Source organism: Heloderma suspectum, chromosome 5 (assembly GCF_057233095.1).
Source record: "Heloderma suspectum isolate Gila_16-S chromosome 5, 16-S_ref, whole genome shotgun sequence".
NCBI classification, from domain to species: domain Eukaryota; kingdom Metazoa; phylum Chordata; class Lepidosauria; order Squamata; family Helodermatidae; genus Heloderma; species Heloderma suspectum.
Window position 1 is genome coordinate 45938741 of NC_139462.1, and position 18815 is coordinate 45957555.

Sequence of the window (18815 nt, forward strand, 5' to 3'; positions counted from 1 at the left end):
AGATCCATGGCAGAATTCTCTGACATCCCTACAAGCTCCTAGGGATGGGGGAGAATTTCTCCCCGAAACTTCGGGGGGCCGAGTGCCAACGCATTTGGTCCTCCGAAGGTTTGGGGAGAAATTATCCGCCACCCCCCCGGGATGGGACTTACCTTTCACGAATGTCGCTCCCGGTGGCGGGTCCCAGCAGCGGTTCGGCAGGTCTTCGTCGGGGGCGGGGGCGGCAGCCGGTCTTTTGACCGGCTGCCGCCGCTGCCATTACAAGAAAAGTAAAAAAAAAAAACACGCCCCTGTGACAGGCTACGTAACGATTAACGTAGCCTATCACAGCTAGATTTGCAAAGTCAGCCGTGATAGGCTACGTTAATTGTCATGTAGCCTATCACGGGTGACTTAAAAAAAAAAAAAGCGCGTATGCTAATGGCGGCCCCCATAGGGAGCCGCCATTCACGTTCCTTATTTGGTCCCTGTAGTCTACGTAAAGATTTACGTAGACTACGGCGAAAATGAGGACAACGCAAATAGCGTTGCCCTTATTTTTGCCATAGTCTACGTAAATCTTTACGTAGGCTACAGGGACCAAATAAGGAACGTGAATGGCGGCTCCCTATGGGGGCCGCCATTTGCGTACGCGCTTTTTTTAAAAAAGTCACCCGTGATAGGCTACGTGACGATTAACGTAGCCTATCATGGCTGACTTTGCAGATCTAGCCGTGATAGGCTACGTAAATCGTTACGTAGCCTATCACGGGGCTTTTTTTTTTTTTTTTTTACTTGAAGTTCGCGGCCGGGGAGACGGGGCGCTTCTCCCCGGCCTGAATTTTGGCCAGGCGAGGCGGGAAGCCTCCCCCCCGGCCTGAATTTCGGTCGGGCGAGGCGGGAAGCCTCCTCCCCCGGCCTGAACTTCGGGGGGAGAAGCGAAGCGCCTCCCCCCCACTGCGAAGCAAGCTGCGAGACCAGGTAAGCGACTTTCGTACATCCCTACAAGCTCCTATATTCTGATGTAGGTCAACAGTGCCCCCTAGAGCATATGGTAGGTTGATATCCTGCCAGGAAGCCTGAACAACCGTATATCCTGTGCTTTGCCTCTTAATACACATCTAAAATCAGCCCTTCTGTAGCACATCCCCACATTGGAAGTGTGAGGTGACTCTGGCCACCTGCATAGCTATGTTTACACGAATCTGCATTAAACATGAATGGCTATAGCACTATTCACAAGATGAACATGCTTACAACGAATGCATTTAAAGAAGAGTGGAAGCATAGTAAGCCGCACCTCTGACCTGCAAGGATTCACTCAGCTGTACCTGAAGTTAGGGACTAAGCAAAGAACAGCTACTACAGCTACTCATGTAGTGTGTTTGTATGCATATAGGGACCACATAGATGGTTGAGGGAATGCACTTAGGCCAGGAATTAGATTTGCCACCACCCTCCCATTCTCCCTTTTGTATGTTTGCGCTTTAGTCCAGTGAGTAGTGCTTGTTCTGATAGTATCCTGCTAATTCTTTATTTGTGTATAAGACCGAGGCAAAATGAGATAGCTGTGTGTGCGTGCACACACCTGAGTGCAGATGTCTGAGTTGTGTATATTGCGTCTTGCAAAGGAATGCATGATGGATAAGACTGCAGGAAGAGCCCTGCTGGTTCAAACCAAAGGCCTTGTCAGGAATGAATCTGAGCATGTGGCGATATCTGGCAGCTCAGATTCAGAATCAGAATGGGAACAGCAAGAACAGAGGGAGGCACCCTCTGTAGTGAGCCCAGGTACGGCGAGACTTCCCAAGACCTTGACTCACAGATGTTTCAGGCTGAACGGCTCCCCAATTCCTCTGCCATGAGAACTCAAGTTGAGGAGGAGGAGGGCTAGAGGCGTGACTTGAGGGACACTAGGGTCTGTTGCAGAGCGAAGCAGGAAAAGTTGGGGGCAGGCCTCAGACGCTCTGCCAGGTTGGCCGCTTGTGGAAGCCAATGTAGGAGGGTACCATCTTAAGGGAAGGGCATCCCTGCAAAAACATTGAGTCCAATCCCTGGGGGTTGGACTCAATGGCCTTGTAGGCCCCTTCCAACCCTATTATGCTGTGATTATTCTATGAAACTAGTCTGGCCGTGAAGTTCATACCCAGACTGCTGGCAATTTCTCTAACTTCCACTTCATCTCCTCTACTGATATTTGTAGATGTGTGGATTAGCTGGTTCTGTGCAGTCTGAGAGTTTCCTAGAATCTGCATCTGTAATGAAGCTAGTCGTTTACTAATAAAGTAGTGTTGGCCTGAAGCCTTGTTTCCTGGAGTGTGTTGATTGCGAAGGGAGAAGACGAAATAACTCTCTAGTCCAGCAGTGTGGAATCTCAGGCCTGGGAAGCAAATCTGGGTCACCTGGGTCCCAATCCACCCCTCCAGGGTTCCCCAGCGGGCTGTGTCCCCTTCCTCTCGCCTCACCTCCTTTCCCTCAACCACCAATTGTTTTGTGGTTTGCTGGCTTTTGTGCAGTTCTTTCCCCTAGTCTCAAAGGTTGAAATGATTCTCCTAAGGCTTAGTCACTGGCAGTAAAGAGGCTTAAGCTAAAATATGCTGGCATTTTTTGGTATGTCGGCCCCACCCGTTTTGCTTTCAGCCCTGCCCATCCCTGGAATGCATCCCCCAGAGCTTCTCCTATTTCCCATAGTGACCAACCAGATACCAACATGAACCCCATGCTCAGGGCAGGAAGGCTATAAGTCCCGCCTCCATTGTGCCCCAGTCACTGGCATTTAGTGGCACATGGGGGCTGGTGGGATGCACACCACAGTTATTCCTTTGAGTCTTGGAGGCTCTCGTATCTTTTCTCCCAAAAGTTAAAAGGGCTGCTCTGAAGTAACAGGAAATCGCTTCACATAGGCACAGGAGGTTTCTGGAAGCGTGGCTGGCTTAACCCTGCAAACAATCACGCAAGGACTAGATAAGCAGGAGAGCCAAGGTAGCACTTAGTGCATAGAAAGGAATGTGCAAAGAGAAGAGAAAAGGGTGGGTCTTGGCTCCATGACACGAATGACTTGATTGTCTAGACCTCACATGGATACTGACAGAATTGCTGAAATAACTGACTGAAATCAAGCAGCCAGGTTTTGAACAAATGCAGGCAGAATATTGTCATTGTGAAGGAACTGCTGCTTCTAGCATGGGGTGGCTCCCTGCATGGTTAGTGACTGTACAGATGTGTAAGGAAAACGATGGAAAGAAGTTGGCCACCAACATCTAGGTGAGCATTTGGGATTTGTTTCAAGCTTTGTTCAGTGTCAGTGTGACATAGCAGTTGTGTGTTGGGGTGGGGGGTGGGGAATCCTTTCGTATTCACTTCAGGTATCACCAGACCACATTGCAAAAGACCTGGCTGTGTTGACTTAGCCAAGGAAGTCTGAATGGTCGTATTCAGCAGCCACAGAGTGATGAGTGGTTTCCTCCACAGTGGCTCTAAGTTCTGCATCCTTCATTTCTGGCTGGACAGAGAAGCTATAGCCAGAGAGAGTGGGAAAGTGGCACTTTTACACAGCTAAAATCAGTCCACCATATGTTTTGTAATTACACAGAGTAGCTATTCCAAGAATAAAGGCTAAGCTAAATGTGTGAACCATGACCCATGGGTCAATAGTGATTGAATGCCAAGTGCTAAGTTTGGGGGGAAGGTGTTTTTTCTCCAGAGAAGACTGTGGTTTTATTCACTAGGATGATTTCTCTGAGGCAGGAGCACAGTAAACTCACCAAGTTTCTATCCTACCTCGATTCTTTTAAAGTTATTCTGTAGGACCTTGCAGTCCTGCAGCTAAAGCAGCTTATCAGTAGTAGCTGGGTCAAGCAGCTAGACTAATTCAGGGTGAAGCTTTTGGATTGTTTAAATTATTTGACACAGGGGGAGTAAGAATTTTAAAAAGAAAAGAGCAGGGTTTAATTTGATCTAGAGCCCAAAACTGGTTCTTAAAGCCAGGGCTCAGTCATGGGACATTTGGGTAATAGGAAATGGAAAAGTGCCTCTCAGGATGTGCGAAGTGCATTTCCCCCACCATTTAATAACCATTGCCCACCCAAGGTCAGCTTGAGCCTTGTTACCTCTCCCCCCCATTCAAAAACCAGTCATTTGGTAAGAGTCAGGCACCCCTATCTGATGTTAGAAGAAAATTTGTAAGCCAGAAATTTAAATAAATAAGGTTGTTTCCAAGCTGTCCAGGTAGTGGCTACTTCTCAACTATGGTAGTGTTGTTGTTGCCAGTTCTGAAAATATTTACCAGGTTGAATTTTGCATTCCATCTTCTCAGTTCCAATCTTTATACAAACACTTTTAATGAAAATATTTTAGTGGAACAGAAGCACAGGGCAATGAAATAGTCCTGTCAGTTCTACAAATTCCACAATAAACAAGATGTGAGGATGACAACACAAGCAAGCCTAGCCTCAGCAAAGCATGCATCTACTGAGCCCCAGTGCTCTGGCAGGACCCTCTGCTGCTAATGCCTGTCTTAGGCTGCTATGTAAAAGATTTTCCCAGCATTCCAATGAATGCCAGGTAGCTGGGTTTGTTGCTGTTGTTCAGTTGTTCAGTTGTTCAGTCGTGTCCGACTCTTCGTGGCCCCATGGACCATAGCACGCCAGGCCTTCCTGTCCTGTGCTCTCTCCCAGAGTGTGCTCAAATTCATATTCATTGCATCAGTGATGCTATCTAGCCATCTCATCCTCTGCCGTCCCCTTCTCCTTTTGCCTTCAATCTTTCCCAGCATCAGCGTCTTTTCCAGGGAATTTTCTCTTTGCATTAGGTGGCCAAAATATTTGAGCTTCAGCTTCAGTATCTGTACTTCCAATGAGCGCTCAGGGTTGATTTCCTTTAGGATTGACTGATTGGACCTCCTTGCAGTCCAGGGGACTCAGAAGAGTCTTCTCCAGCACCACAGTTCGAAGGCATCAATTCTTCGGCGCTCAGCCTTCCTTATAGTCCAGCTCTCACAGCCATACGTTGCTACTGGGAAAACCATAGCTTTGATTATACAAATCTTTGTCGGCGAGGTGATGTCTCTGCTTCTTACTATGCTGTCTAGGTTTGCCATAGCTTTCCTCCCAAGGAGCAAGCGTCTTTTAATTTCATGGCTGCAGTCACCGTCTGCGGTGATCTTGGAGCCCAAGAAAATAAAATCTGTCACTGCTTCCATTTCTTCCCCTTCCATATGCCAGGAAGTGATGGGGCCACATGCCATGATCTTCGTTTTTTTTAATGTTGAGTTTCAAATCAGCTTTTGCACTCTCCACTTTCACCCTCAACAAGAGGCTCTTTAGATCCTCTTCGCTTTCTGCCATTAGAGTGGTATCGTCTGCGTATCTGAGGTTGTTGATAATTCTCCCAGCAATCTTAATTCCGACCTGTGATTCATCCAACCCGGCATTTCTCATGATGTACTCTGCATATAAATTAAATAAGCAGGGCAACAATATACAGCCTTGTCGTACTCCTTTCCCAATTTTGAACCAATCGGTTGTTCCATGTCCGGTTCTTACTGTTGCTTCTTGTCCCTCGTACAGGTTTCTCCCACTCCAGTATTCTTGCCAAGAAAACCCCATGGAACGTATCACAAGGCAGCTGGGTACACCATTTAAATTTCCCATAATGCCCTTATGTAGTGTTGCGCTGGTGGAGCCACCGTTTAAATTTCCACAATGGTCCAGAACAATGCTACATGTGGGCATGGTGAGAAATGAAAATGGCAGCTCCATCAGAGAGCTATTGCTACCTGCTGCTGCCACCTTTCGGGGTGGGGGGCACTGAGGTGGGGACTAGCAGCAGGTACTTTGCCAATGGCCCCTACATCCCTCAAAGCTGAAGCTGGCCCTTGCAACAAGGTCACCTGAGTGTGACCACAGTAGTCTGGTCAAGGGAAGTTACTAACCAGCTAGACTAGGAAAGAAGGTGGTTGAAGAGCAATTTAATGAGCTTCCGCCACACACTAAAAATGTGGTTGTTCAGGCAGGCATGTGGGGTTGGTTAGGGTAATTTTAGAAATATGATGTTTTTAATGTTGAATTTTATTGTTTTGAACTGTTTTTAATGTTGTACATCACCAAGAGTTGCTGGGTGACCATCCCGATGGGCGATTAATAAATTTAATAAATAAATAAAATTACTAGGTGAAAAGAGGTCATGTAATGAGGGCTGGCCCAATAAGAGGTTTCTTCATCTGAGCAATGAGGAATGTGCTGGGAAGTTGGGATCCAATCCACTAGGAATGCTTCCTGTGCAAGTTATAACAAAATGAAAGGAAAACGGCACTGGTGCTGTTGTGTGGCAACCATCAGTTTGGCTTGTGGCTGGAGAAGTGCCTGGTGCCCGTGCCCTTTGCTCCTTAACCCAGCTTAGCTCTAAGCCATTACAAACCGTATGAAATAGTGCCCTAATAGTGCCAGCAGGAAATGTAACAGGAACCAACAAGGCAAGCTGATACAAAACAAGACTTGTGAAGAAACTTTTTGAGATTATCTGGGGCTGAAAATTTGTTAGATTAATAAACTACTGAATTATTCAAAACAGGAAGTCATCAGTAATAATATTATTTATGGCAAGCAGAACCCATACACATGAAACAAAGCTCAAAGGGGCAAAGTCCATAGAAGAACAAAGCAAAAGGGAAGTTGCTTAGCAGCTGTGTTTGTAGTTCAAAGATATGGACCGTCACCAACATATGAAGCCCTTGGGCACAACAACTGACAAGACTCCAGCCTGCAGTTTGCTGTGGGCTTCCTGGTAATCTTGAGCTTCTCCAGTTCATACTGAATGTAAGGCATTTGAGAACCGGCATCACCTTAAATGGACTTTTCTTCAGTATTTATCACTAAAGATGCTGAGTGCTGACAGGAAGTGGTTGGGGGGCAGGATTTCCTCTACCAACAGGGACATGTAACATGAGGCAAATCTCATGAGTTTTCCAAATGTTCAGGGCCTAATAAAGATTGAGGACCATATTCAGATACTGCATATCCCCAGAGCTTCGGCTATTGGGTGGTATAGAAATGAAATAAATAAATAAAATAAATAAAATATCCTTTAGCCTGCACCTCTTAACGGATGTTTAGGTATGTTACGTGCATCTGAAAAGTCAGCATCCCTTACAGTTATGTATACTGGATGCAGAACAGCCCCTCTTACTGAAGCTTGTTAAAGTCCCAGGGCTGGACCAAGGTATTTTTCTGCCTGAGGCAAGGGACACGATGGTTCTAGGGATGTCAGATAAATCTGTTGGGGGTGGGGGGTGAAGTTTGATGGGTTTTCCTAGGCTTTGCCCCCCTGGACTTCATTTCATTTTTCATTGCGGCACCTGACTTGATCTGCAGCAAGTCCAGCCAGTGTGCAGATTTTCTGGGAATTTTTCACATTTTGGGAGGGGTAGGTTTTGCAATTTGCACACATTTCTGAGCAATTTGTGCAAATTGTGGATGAATTTGCATAAATTCTGGCCAAATTTGCACACATTCAGCCATAGTTTGCTCAAATTGCTCAGAAGTTTGTGTAAATTGCAAAACCCTCCAAAAATGCACAGACAAGTTCCCAGAGTTCAGGGAACAGCCCACAGCTCGGCTTGCAGATGCAAAGCAGCTCATATATGTTGAGCCAAAAAAGAATCAGATTTCCCAGCAAAGGACGTCTCTAGATGGCTCCCCGTACCCGATTCCACATTCAGAAGCCAACCAGACTGGCAAATGAATCTTACTTCAACACTAACAATGGGACAGCGTTCTCCATTGCACCTGAGGCCAACAGGCTAGCACAGGGGGCAGAGACCAGGCTGCACAGCACACATAGCTCTGTCCTCCAGCACCTTGCCTATCTTCACTAGTCCACCTGGTGCCTCCTCATTGCCTGCTTAAAGAAACACAGCAGGGGAGGCGGTGCTAGGACCCCTTCATCTGGAAGCACCCTGGGTGTGATGGTGGAAATCTGTGTTTATGTTTTTTATAACAATGTTTGATGGTGATGCTTTTAGCCTGCCTTCTGTGATTTATAGGCTTCTTTCACATTTCTGTTATTCATATTTTCATTGGTCAGACACCTTGTGTTTGATTTTATCATAGAAAGATAAGATATAAAGGCTCATATAAAGAAATAAAATGAGGACACGAGTCCTTTAAAGATGTTAAACAGAAGTAAAAGGAATGCATGTTGGGGGGACAGGACATTGTGATGGCAGACTTTCTTGCCATTTTAAGAATAAGAACTGCAGCAGAATTGAATCTTGCCAAGAGATACTTTGAAGGTCGGGCGTTCCTGTCTGCTCCTGTAGACATACTTCTATGCGCTACAAAGCTCCTGATCCTCAGTGGGAAGCTAGTGGGCCATATCAGATCTAACAACTGTCTCTACCCAGCCCACTGAGTATCTGCTTCTCCTCACCAACAGTACCTCTCCACCTTTCTCTGCCATGCGTATGCACAATATTATTAAAAATCATGGTGGTAGGAGCTGGGAACCCTATGGCCACAGCAGCAAGAATCTGGGAAAAGTGATGGATATTTTCAGTACCACTGCTGTAGGCAATTGGCTAGAGTCACTTAGCAGTAAGGCATTTAACAAGCAGCATACTAAACATTGCTATGCCCATGAGTTCATTTCAGTTCTTAGGAATTAGCATTGCACCGTATGTCAGGATTGGGCCCAGGCTCCCTGTTGAGTCTGAAGATTCAGATTCAGAAATGGGGCAAGGAGAAGAACAGCTGGGACAGAGAGCATGGGAGCGAAGAACCTTCCCAAGGGCATATCAATCAGGAGGGCCAGGTACAGATACTGCTTCCTCCTCCCCTCATGAGAAATCAGCTTCTTTCAAGGGGGGAGGAAGGGCATGAATTGGCAGATGCAAGAGTCCGCTGTCAATCCAAGAGGGTGGACCTTATGAGAGGAGGGAGGTGCTCTGCCAGGCTGGCCATCCACCGGAGGCAAGGGAAGGAGGACCCATCCTGAAGGAAGGACTGAGAAAGCCATACTGGGTACTGTATAGTAGGTAGCCTACAGTTGGTTTAGTGGCAACTCTCTTCCCTACTGAAGTTTTCTCAGTCAGAGGTCTCAGCTTAGCTAATTAGACCCTGAGGGCAGTCTCTAGCCTTTACTGACTCTAATGATTTGAAGAGCTGCAATTAGCTCAATAAAAGAGTATGGATTGCAAGTCAGTCTCTGACTGTTTTACTGCTCAGTCGGAGGGCCTGGAAATAGGACACCATGGCTGGACTTCCATGCACCAAGTTAGGCAGCTGGCTCTTATACATTATGATGGTTTCCAGCTGGGGGTTGTAGACAGAAAGACAAAAGGCTCAGTAGATGGACTGATATATGCAATAGATGGGGAGGTCTTTTTAAATACATGGTAACAAGAATTGAATTCAACCTTCCGCCATATGTTAGCTGCAAATTTTCTTCAGATTCCAAGATCACAGGTAACATATTGCTTTGCTAAACAGGGGTAATGTTTCCCCAGTTCCTTCTGAGCTCTTGGTGGGCTTGTGCATATTGCTTTTCTACCATTGCTCCTTCCCCCCGCATCAACCCTTCAGTTTGCTTTCAGGTTAGATATGGACCCTTCTGAAAGCTCTTACTACAGCTGTCTCCTGAGTGCTACATTTTTAAAGGACTGCACAAGCTGTTTTGATTATCTTTCCTTGGTGTATGCCGGGGCTGTGGACAAGGGACTTTCCTGAGACGACATCCAGAAAATCATTTACAACTCCAGAAATGGCATGTGCTTTGCTATCCAATCAAGTGACAAAAGCAGCAGCATTCATTGTACCTCTTGTGACTATCAGGCAAATCTGGATTGGTAGAAAATTACATTAAGGCGCAATCCTATTCATATTTAGACTGAAATGCTGGCTGGGAGCTGTTGGCCTTTTTTCTGTCTAAACATGTATAGGATTGTTCCCTTAGTGACTCTGTATAGCTCCCCAGTACCTTGTCTTCAGCAAATATTAGAAATACAGAGAAGAGTGTATGAACAAAATGGTGCTAAAATCCCCAGTGGAAATTGCCATTTGGTATAGTTTCAGGTGGATTTACTAGATTTTCTGGAGGGAGAAAAACAAAGCATAGACCATACCTATTTGGGAAGAAGGACAGAAGAAAAGTAGGGAAGAATATATTAGCAAGAGAGAAGATATGAAAATTTGGATAGACATATGCTATGGTCCTGCAAGAGGAACCATACCCAGTGGTAGAGCACACACTTTGCATGCAGAAAGCCCCTGATTCATTCCCCTCCTGTTAAAGCGATCAGGTAGCAGGTGATGGGAAAAATGCTCTACCTGAGATCCTGGGGAGTCACTGCCCATCAGAGTAGATAATACTGGGCTAGATGGGCAAATAGATGGGCCCCAATGTGGTGCATGTGGGCATCCACAAAACATTCCCCCCCCATTTTTTAAATATGTACATGGTTTTGTATATATCCACAGCAACGCATACATATGAAATGCATACAACTTTCTAGCAATTCTACATAGGCTTCAACAAAAGTGGACCAAATATTCAAATAAGTATCCATTTGAAGGTGGTGTCTATTTGCCAGCTGTTCAAATGTTGAAAGCATTGTAAGGTCCTCAATCCATTGCATTATAGGAGGTAGGGATGTATGAAACCCCCTTACCTGGCTTCCGCAAGGGTCCGCGGGGGGGGGAGTGAGCCGTGAGGATTCTCCCCCCTGGAATCCTCCCCGGCCACAGCCGGACTTCCAGCCACAGCCAGGCTGCTGCTGCCGCAAATGGTGGCCGTCGTAGTGGCCACCATTTGCATCCCCACCAAGCCATGATAGGCTATGTAAGTATCTACATAGCCTATCACGGCAAAAGACATGGACGCAAATGGCGTAGCGGTCACCATTTGCATCCCTGCCTTTTGCCGTGATAGGCTATGTAGATACTTACGTAGCCTATCACGGCTTGGCAGGGCCGCAAATGGCGGCTGCTACGACGGCCACCATTTGTGGCAGCAGTGGCCGGAAGACAACCCGGAGCCACCGCTGCCACCACCGCCGGAGCCAGGTAGGTCCGTTCCGGGGGGGATTTCGGGGGGTCCAGCCTCACTGGAGTCCATGGCGGAATTCTCCAACATCCCTAATAGGAGGTGAGTATTTATCCTTCCAGTGTTGTAATATCAGTCCTTTAGCTGTCAAAAGGGTGCAGAGAATCTATTTACACTGACCATTTCTTAATTTCCGTGAAGCAGGTGAATAATTTAAAAGAGTGTGTACATCAGGGAGTATTAAAGCCTGTTCCAGTGCAAAAAAATTTCTGTGTAATAACCTACCCGCAAAAAGAAGCAACTACTGGAATTGCCAAACATACATTTAAAAGAAGCATTCGTTGCATTGCACTGGCAGCAATTAGCTGAATTAGACAATCCCTTATTAAAGGGACGTTGCGGCATCCAATAGACATGAAACAAAAGTTTTTGTGGAATAAGTTGCAGCCTAAGATCCATAGATGCGACAGCTAGATGCCAAAGTGGCAATCCAGTGATTAGGCATTTTGTGGTGGTGCCCACAGCATGGTCTCAAATTCCTAAATGTGTCTACAGGTCCAAAAAGATTGGGGACGCTCAGCCTTGCCTGTTATGGCAGCATCCTCAACATGGTTGCTAGACGAGAAACACCACAGTTCTCACCCAGGGCTCCATGTGTACTGACCCAGCCTAAGTGGGCTTACCTATGGAGAATCACTTTGGGTACACACAGAGTGGCCTCCTGTATTCAAGTGAAGTGAATATGAAGCCCTAGCTCAGAGGTGCACAACCTGTGTCCCATAGGTTGCATGCGGCCCCTGACTGTTTCCAGTGCAGTCCACAAAGTCATACCCCAACCAGAGTTTCCCTTGTTAGCACCAGCAGGGGAAATCATTCCCTTATCTCCAGTATTTCCTGAGAAATCAGAGGTAAGGGCCTAGCTGATGGGTGGGCCTTCTGTGTTCACTCCAGCTCCCACAACAAAAAAAGGAACCATTCAATCAAGGTATGTAAATAATAGGTGCTCCACTTTTCTAGCTATTACGATTAATAAGAACAATCAATGGGGAAAAAACTGGACTTGATTGTGTGTCCATTTCTCTGAAGAAAGGAGGCCTTCAAGGGACTAGTCAGCTATATGGAATGAATACTGTTTTCATAGAGAAGCTGCTGGCGTGAGCTTGGGAATAAAGGGGGTAGCTTTGAATTCACTGTGCTGGAGGCTAGAAGGGGATGTTTGGCAGAAGCAGCCTGCTGTGTTCCGAGCTCATTGGACTCTGGGGCATTGATTTTCCCTGGGTCTAATAATGTCTTTGTTTGCTGTTCCCGCCCTGACATTTACTCTCAACATGGAGATTTTTAAAAAGCAAATTTTTATAAAGTAGCCTGGGCCTCCATTACTCTCCTCTGTAGGAAACTGACCTTACAGAGGCTGTCCTGAACTGCCCTCTGATCAGGTAAGCGGGAGCAAAACATGGTAAAGAAGCAAATGTAGTGCTGTACTATTGAGGACCAAAAATAAAGGAAGCTGATCGCACTAGCATTGCTTTCCATTCAGACAGCGGGGTTGGTTTTCTGTAACAAGAATAGGAGTACTATGGCTGCAATCTTATGCATGTTTAGATTTTTTTCTGTCTAAGCATCCATAGGATTGCGCCTTAAGTGTGTGTGAGTGTCCATGTGTGTGTAAAAATATATGTTCAAGAAACAGAGAAAAAAATACAAACATATACAACATATACTACAAAATAATAAAATGTACAAAAGAAAATGAAAGATATTAAAATATTAGTATTAAAATATTAAAACATATAATAATATAGAAAATAATAAAACACTACAAAAATCAAACATTACACTATGATATACAATAAATATATATTACATTACATAAATACATCATTTCTAACTGCAATTGCTTATAGTATATATTCCAATAATTAGTAAGCATGCTCCATTCTCTGCTAAGGGCATTTCTACACCAGCCTAAAATCCTGCATTTAAAACGGGGTTTTCTGCTTCCTTTTTAAATGCAGGATCACAACTGACTCCCTTTACATGCGCTTCCTTTCCACCCTCCCCTTCCCCCCTCCTCCCCGTATCTGAATCTTCCATTATCTTTCAGTGATCTCACTCCTCTTCCCGCTTTAATTCTTGACGGAGGAAACTGAAGTGGAACACAAGGCGGTAATTTGATAGCTCATTGCGATCTATTTAAAAACGGAAAAAAGGGCATTTAGTGCAGGAGGGTCACGGCAGGGTCACGGCATCTTGAAAAGAGCCCGCAAAGACTTCCGTTAAGGAGCAATCTCAGGATAAAAAAGCCCGGTGTGAAGGAGCCCTAAGTCTTGAGGTATGTAATCCTCATTTCATCTGTGTATTATATTTATTTCTGTCACTTTTCCATTTCTACAATATCAAGCATTTTTCTCTGGAACTCAGGAACAGAGGCCATCATATCTATTTGCCAATATCAAGCCTAGATTATTTCCACTGCTGCTAAAGAATTTGCTAAAACCATCTTCTTTGTTATTGTAAATGAGTCATCTATTACATTCAATAACATTGTCAGTGAATCAAGAGTTACCGTTTAGCCAAAAATCAGCTGAATTACTTCCAAAATGACCTTCCAATATTTTGTTCTTTTGTGCAGCTCCATCATAAACAAAGAAAATCAACTCTAACAGCCTGACATTTCCAACAGTTGAAAATTCATACAATATAACTTACCAAGGTTTTATAGGAATCAAATATCCTGTGTGTTATTATATATTAGGCTTCTTTCAATAGTAAACTGATACAATAGTATATATGCAGAAACCTAAATTTCTTCAAGATTGACAAACCCTACATCATGCATGGGGAAACTGTGGCTCTCCAGATGTTGTTGGACTACAGTTTCTATCATCCCTGACCATTGGCCATGGTGATTGGGGCTGATGAGTGTTGTAGTCCAAAATATCTGGAGGGCCCTGCCCCATATGGATTCATTAGAATAGCATATATTTTTTTAAAGCAAACCCTTAGTTTCTGTTCCTATCTCCATTTGTTTTTCACAAGATTTTTCTTAACCATGGAACTAAAATAGATGCACATTTCTTATAGTATTCCTCATTAAATCCATGTGGGCCAGAAGCATGATTCAGTCTAATGGGATAGGCAGCCTGGTCACCCATAGTCACCCTGGACACCTTTCTTGGCAGCCTCAGATTAGTAATATCAAGGTTGACCAAAAACTGACACTTAGGGCTTCTTCACATGGGGCTTTTACCTGTCAGGCTTGATTCTGAGTGCAGGGAGATGGCAGCTCAGATTCAGAAGAGGAACAGTCAGAACCGGGGGATGCATTTTCCCAAGCCAGTTCAGATATGAGTAGGCGTGCTTCTCAGGTTACTAACTACCAGATGGCCAGGCCTGAAGCCCCCGCCCCCTTGCCCCCCTCTGTGAGAAGCCAGGAGGAGGAGGAGGAGAGTGGGGGCTGTGACCTAAGAGATGCTAGACTGCGGCGCAGAGCTAAGAGGGAAACATCAGGGGTGGAGCTCAGACGGTCAACCTGGTTAGCGATGCATGACAGGCGATGTAGGGAAGCATCACTGGACGGGCGGGACATCCCTCCCTACGTTAGTCTAGCCAGCAAGCCTCACTTCAAACTGTAGGCAACATCGGTGTTCCCATTCGAATCCACTGGAGGCATTCCTTTGTAGCCTGAGAGTCTTTGAGGATTTGCAACTGTAATGAACCGGTTGATAATGAATTAAGGGCCTGAGACTGAAGCCTCTGTATTTGTGTGTGTGAGTGCATAAGGAAAGAGGGGAGCCAAGGGAAACGTGACATTACCCTGCTATTGAGATTGCTTACTCACGGAAGTTTGCGGGCCCTTTAGATGAGGGTGTTAACCTCCAGGGCGTCTCCTGCACTAAATGACCTTTATTCTATTTTTAAATAGATTGGAGATAATGAGGTATCAAATTACCCCACTTGAGTTCCATTTGAGTAGCCTCCGTGAAAAAAGAAAAGCGGCAAGAAGAGGAGCGAGATCAATGAAACCTATGGAAGACTCAGATAAGGGGAAGAAGGAGGGGGAAAGGGAAGCATGTGTAGTCTGTTGTGATCCTGCATTTAAAATGGAAGCAGAAAGCCCCCTTTTAAATGCAGGATTTTAGGCTGGTGTAGAGCTGCTCTTATATATAAATCTATAGTGTAGATTAAACAACATTTTATAGAAAAACTCAAAAGCTTGTTATGGAGTCATTAAACTTCTATTAATTATTTACATGGGGTTCTTTTGTTTCTTAGCAGATTGGTTTGCAAGCAATCTGGTTTGGAAGATTTCTCAAACTCTTTTTGGTAATATTTATGCATATCTTTCTGATATGCCTTTTGTGCTATTTCTCATATCCTAAAAATACTCTCTGACCTCTCTGTTTTAGGGCTAACTCTCAGTGTTTAAACCTTACACTTAAAAGTCTACAATCCTAAACATTACTTACTAGGGAGTAAGCCCCATTGAACATAATGAGAATATCTTCCAAGTAAACATGCATAGGATTGTGCTTTTAGACTCCCCGCCTCCCCAGTTTTACTCTTCTATTCATAGGTCCGTTTTTATTTATTTATTCATTTCATTTATTTCATTTCATTTCTATACTGCCCAATAGCCGAAGCTCTCTGGGCAGTTCACAAAAATTAAAACCAAACAACACACAATAAAACAATTTAAAATATATAGAACATTAAAACCACAACATAACAATACAACCACAATAAAACCTAGCAGCAGTGCAGGAGTTTAAAATACAGATTTAAAACAGCAAAGCTAAAAATTTAGAATGCTAAAATGCCTGGGAAAATAAAAAGGTCTTCACCTGGCGCTGAAAGGAATACAGTGTAGGTGCCAGGCAAACCTCACTAGGGAGCTCATTCGAGAGCCGGGGTGCCACAGCAGAAAAAGCCCTCCTCCTAGTAGCCATCCGCACCCCCGCCTCACTTCCTTTGGCAGGGGCTCACGGAGAAGGGCTGCTGAGGATGATCTTAAGGTCCGGGCGGGCACATATGGGAGGAGGCGATCCTTCAGGTAACCTGGCCCCAAGCCGTTAGGGGCTTTGAATGTTAACACCAGCACTTTGAATCGGGCCCGGAAACGGACTGGCAGCCAGTGCAGCTGGAAAAGTACTGGCGTAATATGAGCTCGCAGGCCAGTCCCTGTTAACAATCTTGCTGCCCTATTTTGGACCAGCTGAAGTTATAGCTACTTAAGTTATATAAAGCTACTTAAGAACAATCCTTTTATTGCAACTTTAGTTACTTCCCAAAGGGAGAAAGTAGTTTGGCCTTAATAAAGGTAAATCCTGAAACCAGAAAACCCCAGTTCTTTTCATCAGAATAATTTATAGAAGTCATACAAACTTATGAAAGTATACTTCTTTTTTGGAATTGATTCTGGATTAGAAAATCTAGGTTGGTTAAAATTTGGAATTGTTTTGCAGGGGACTGGAACGACAGAAAGCCATTTGGAGCACAGGGATGTATGATGCAGAGGCACAAATGTCAGGATAAAGGGAACTGTGTAGGATGCAGAAAGCCATAATATCACTGGAAATTGCCTGCTTACTCTGATGGTTTATTTTCCCCCTACAACTACGAGGGCTAGAAACATGGCATTTTAAAATGGAAACTATGATTCCCATCAAGCACCATTCATGTTTTTAGACAGCTAGAGTGTTTAGATGAAAAACTACCTACATTATCAGGAGACAGTATATGCAAGGGAAGCCATTTCAGCTTTTAAGAATAGATATCCAGAAAAACAGCTACCAGGAATATATAAAAATAAAAAATAGACATGTACATTGGCTTTTCTAGTCTTTTCTTGCACAGCACTTGCTATGATAAGTAGGTATAGAATGGGGCAAAAGCATATGTTCTTTGTTATTAATTGGATGACAGATGTTCGGTCCACATATGCAGATCAGTGTAGTGCATTTCCAGTCAGATTAAGAGAAGGAATTATTTCCTAAACTCCCAGCAGCTGTCAAAATCAGTATAGGCTCTCAACAGCTCATACCAATTCCCATATATATACTGAGACATCCAGTATCCTCCAGTCCAACAGTTTTTCATACAATCTGCTGCAGATAATTGTTGAAAAAAGCTCACAAATCCCATGATCCATCCCTGTTTATGCTTCACACACTGGTTTTCTCATGCACAATCTTGAACCTCATTAAAGTGGTGAAACAAGATCATGGGAAGCCTTATACTGTTGCAGACCATTGGCCTGTCTAGCTCAGCATTGTCTACAGTGATTGGCTGCAACTCTCCAGGATTTCAGACAAGAGTCTTTCCCAGCCCAGCCTGGAGATGCCAGGGATTGAACCTGGTACCTTTTGCATGCAAATTATGTGCTCTACCCAGTGCAGACTGGTAGCTCTAATGTCTGTGGGGCAGTAAATCTGCTCTGGGTTTCAGTCACAACCAGTCAGAACTCTAAAGGAGTTGTCCAAGGTGATTTGTGTGCAGAGAGTGTTCAAGCACTGAAGGCCACCTTGGAAACCTATGACCCAGCCAGATGCTACAAGGGTGACTAGGTGCAAAGTAAAACGAGACTGCTGAACTTTTAATAGGAGTGTAACAGACATAATGTATGCAGGTGCAGTTTTTCTCACCCATACATGACAAGCTAGACCTGACAAAACCACACCTTGCATACACCTATCAAAGGATCACTGTCCTTTTGTCATATGGTCAATTTCGTTTGTTTTTTTGTAGAATTGTTCACTGCAAATGCTGCTCTATCAAAAGTCATAACACACCTTTAAAATTATGCAGAGTAACTCATCTGAAGCTGTCCTTCAGATTTCTGAGAACATATTACCACCACATTTTCAAGCATATCTACTTTCTCTACATAGCCATGATATATATTTAAAAAAAAAAACTGTTGTTGTTTTAATGAAAGCTTGAATTCTCAGGATATTTCACCAATGTGGAATGTAGTGGTGGCTTGTAATTTTGCCCACAGCAGAAGCATATCAGAAATAAACCCGTATTTAGTAGCATCTAGTAGTTTCTACTCCGAATCCAGCAGGCTTCCTTGCCATACATACACAGCATGGCCTTTAATAATGTCAGAAAAGCCTCTAGAGATACCAGAATGTGTAGGGATTCTGGTAGGTTTGTCTGTGGAACGGTGGTGGGAAACCTGCTTTAATACTACTACTATTACTAACAACAACAACAACAACAGTCCTTGACCTAATTTCAAAAGCCCTCTGCAAGTGATCAGCTCAGACCTCTAGCAAGAGTGATCTGTCTCCCAGCCCACTGGGTGGGAACGAAGATGGGAGGAGAGGGAGAAGGAGAGAAGAGGGTGGCAGAAAGAGAAAGGGGAAAATGGTGACTCAATCACTTTTAGTTTTGGTCCTGCCTACTGCCAACATGCAGTCCCCAATAGATTACCTAAGAGGGAATTAGAGCCTCAACAGAAAAAAGGTTGCTGATTCATGCTGTAGAACAAAAGCATCTATAAACTGGAATGAATTTCAGGACAGTGGGGCAGGCTTTCAGAAGGCTTTCAGATGAAAATACACAAGTTCACCAAACTGTTTTAAAGTAGAATTAAATTGCTGTGTCCTAGTATGCAATATTCCTGATTTCAAAGACAGGGGAGAGGAGGAGGAGGAATCTTTACCATTCCTGTGCTGAAGCACAAAGCAAATAGCATGGAAAATTGCCCTTTATGAGTTCCCTAACAAGACATGTCCTTGAGTTTATTCATCCCTGTTGTGGAATGACTGTGTAGACTCTAAGGTCAGTTTGTA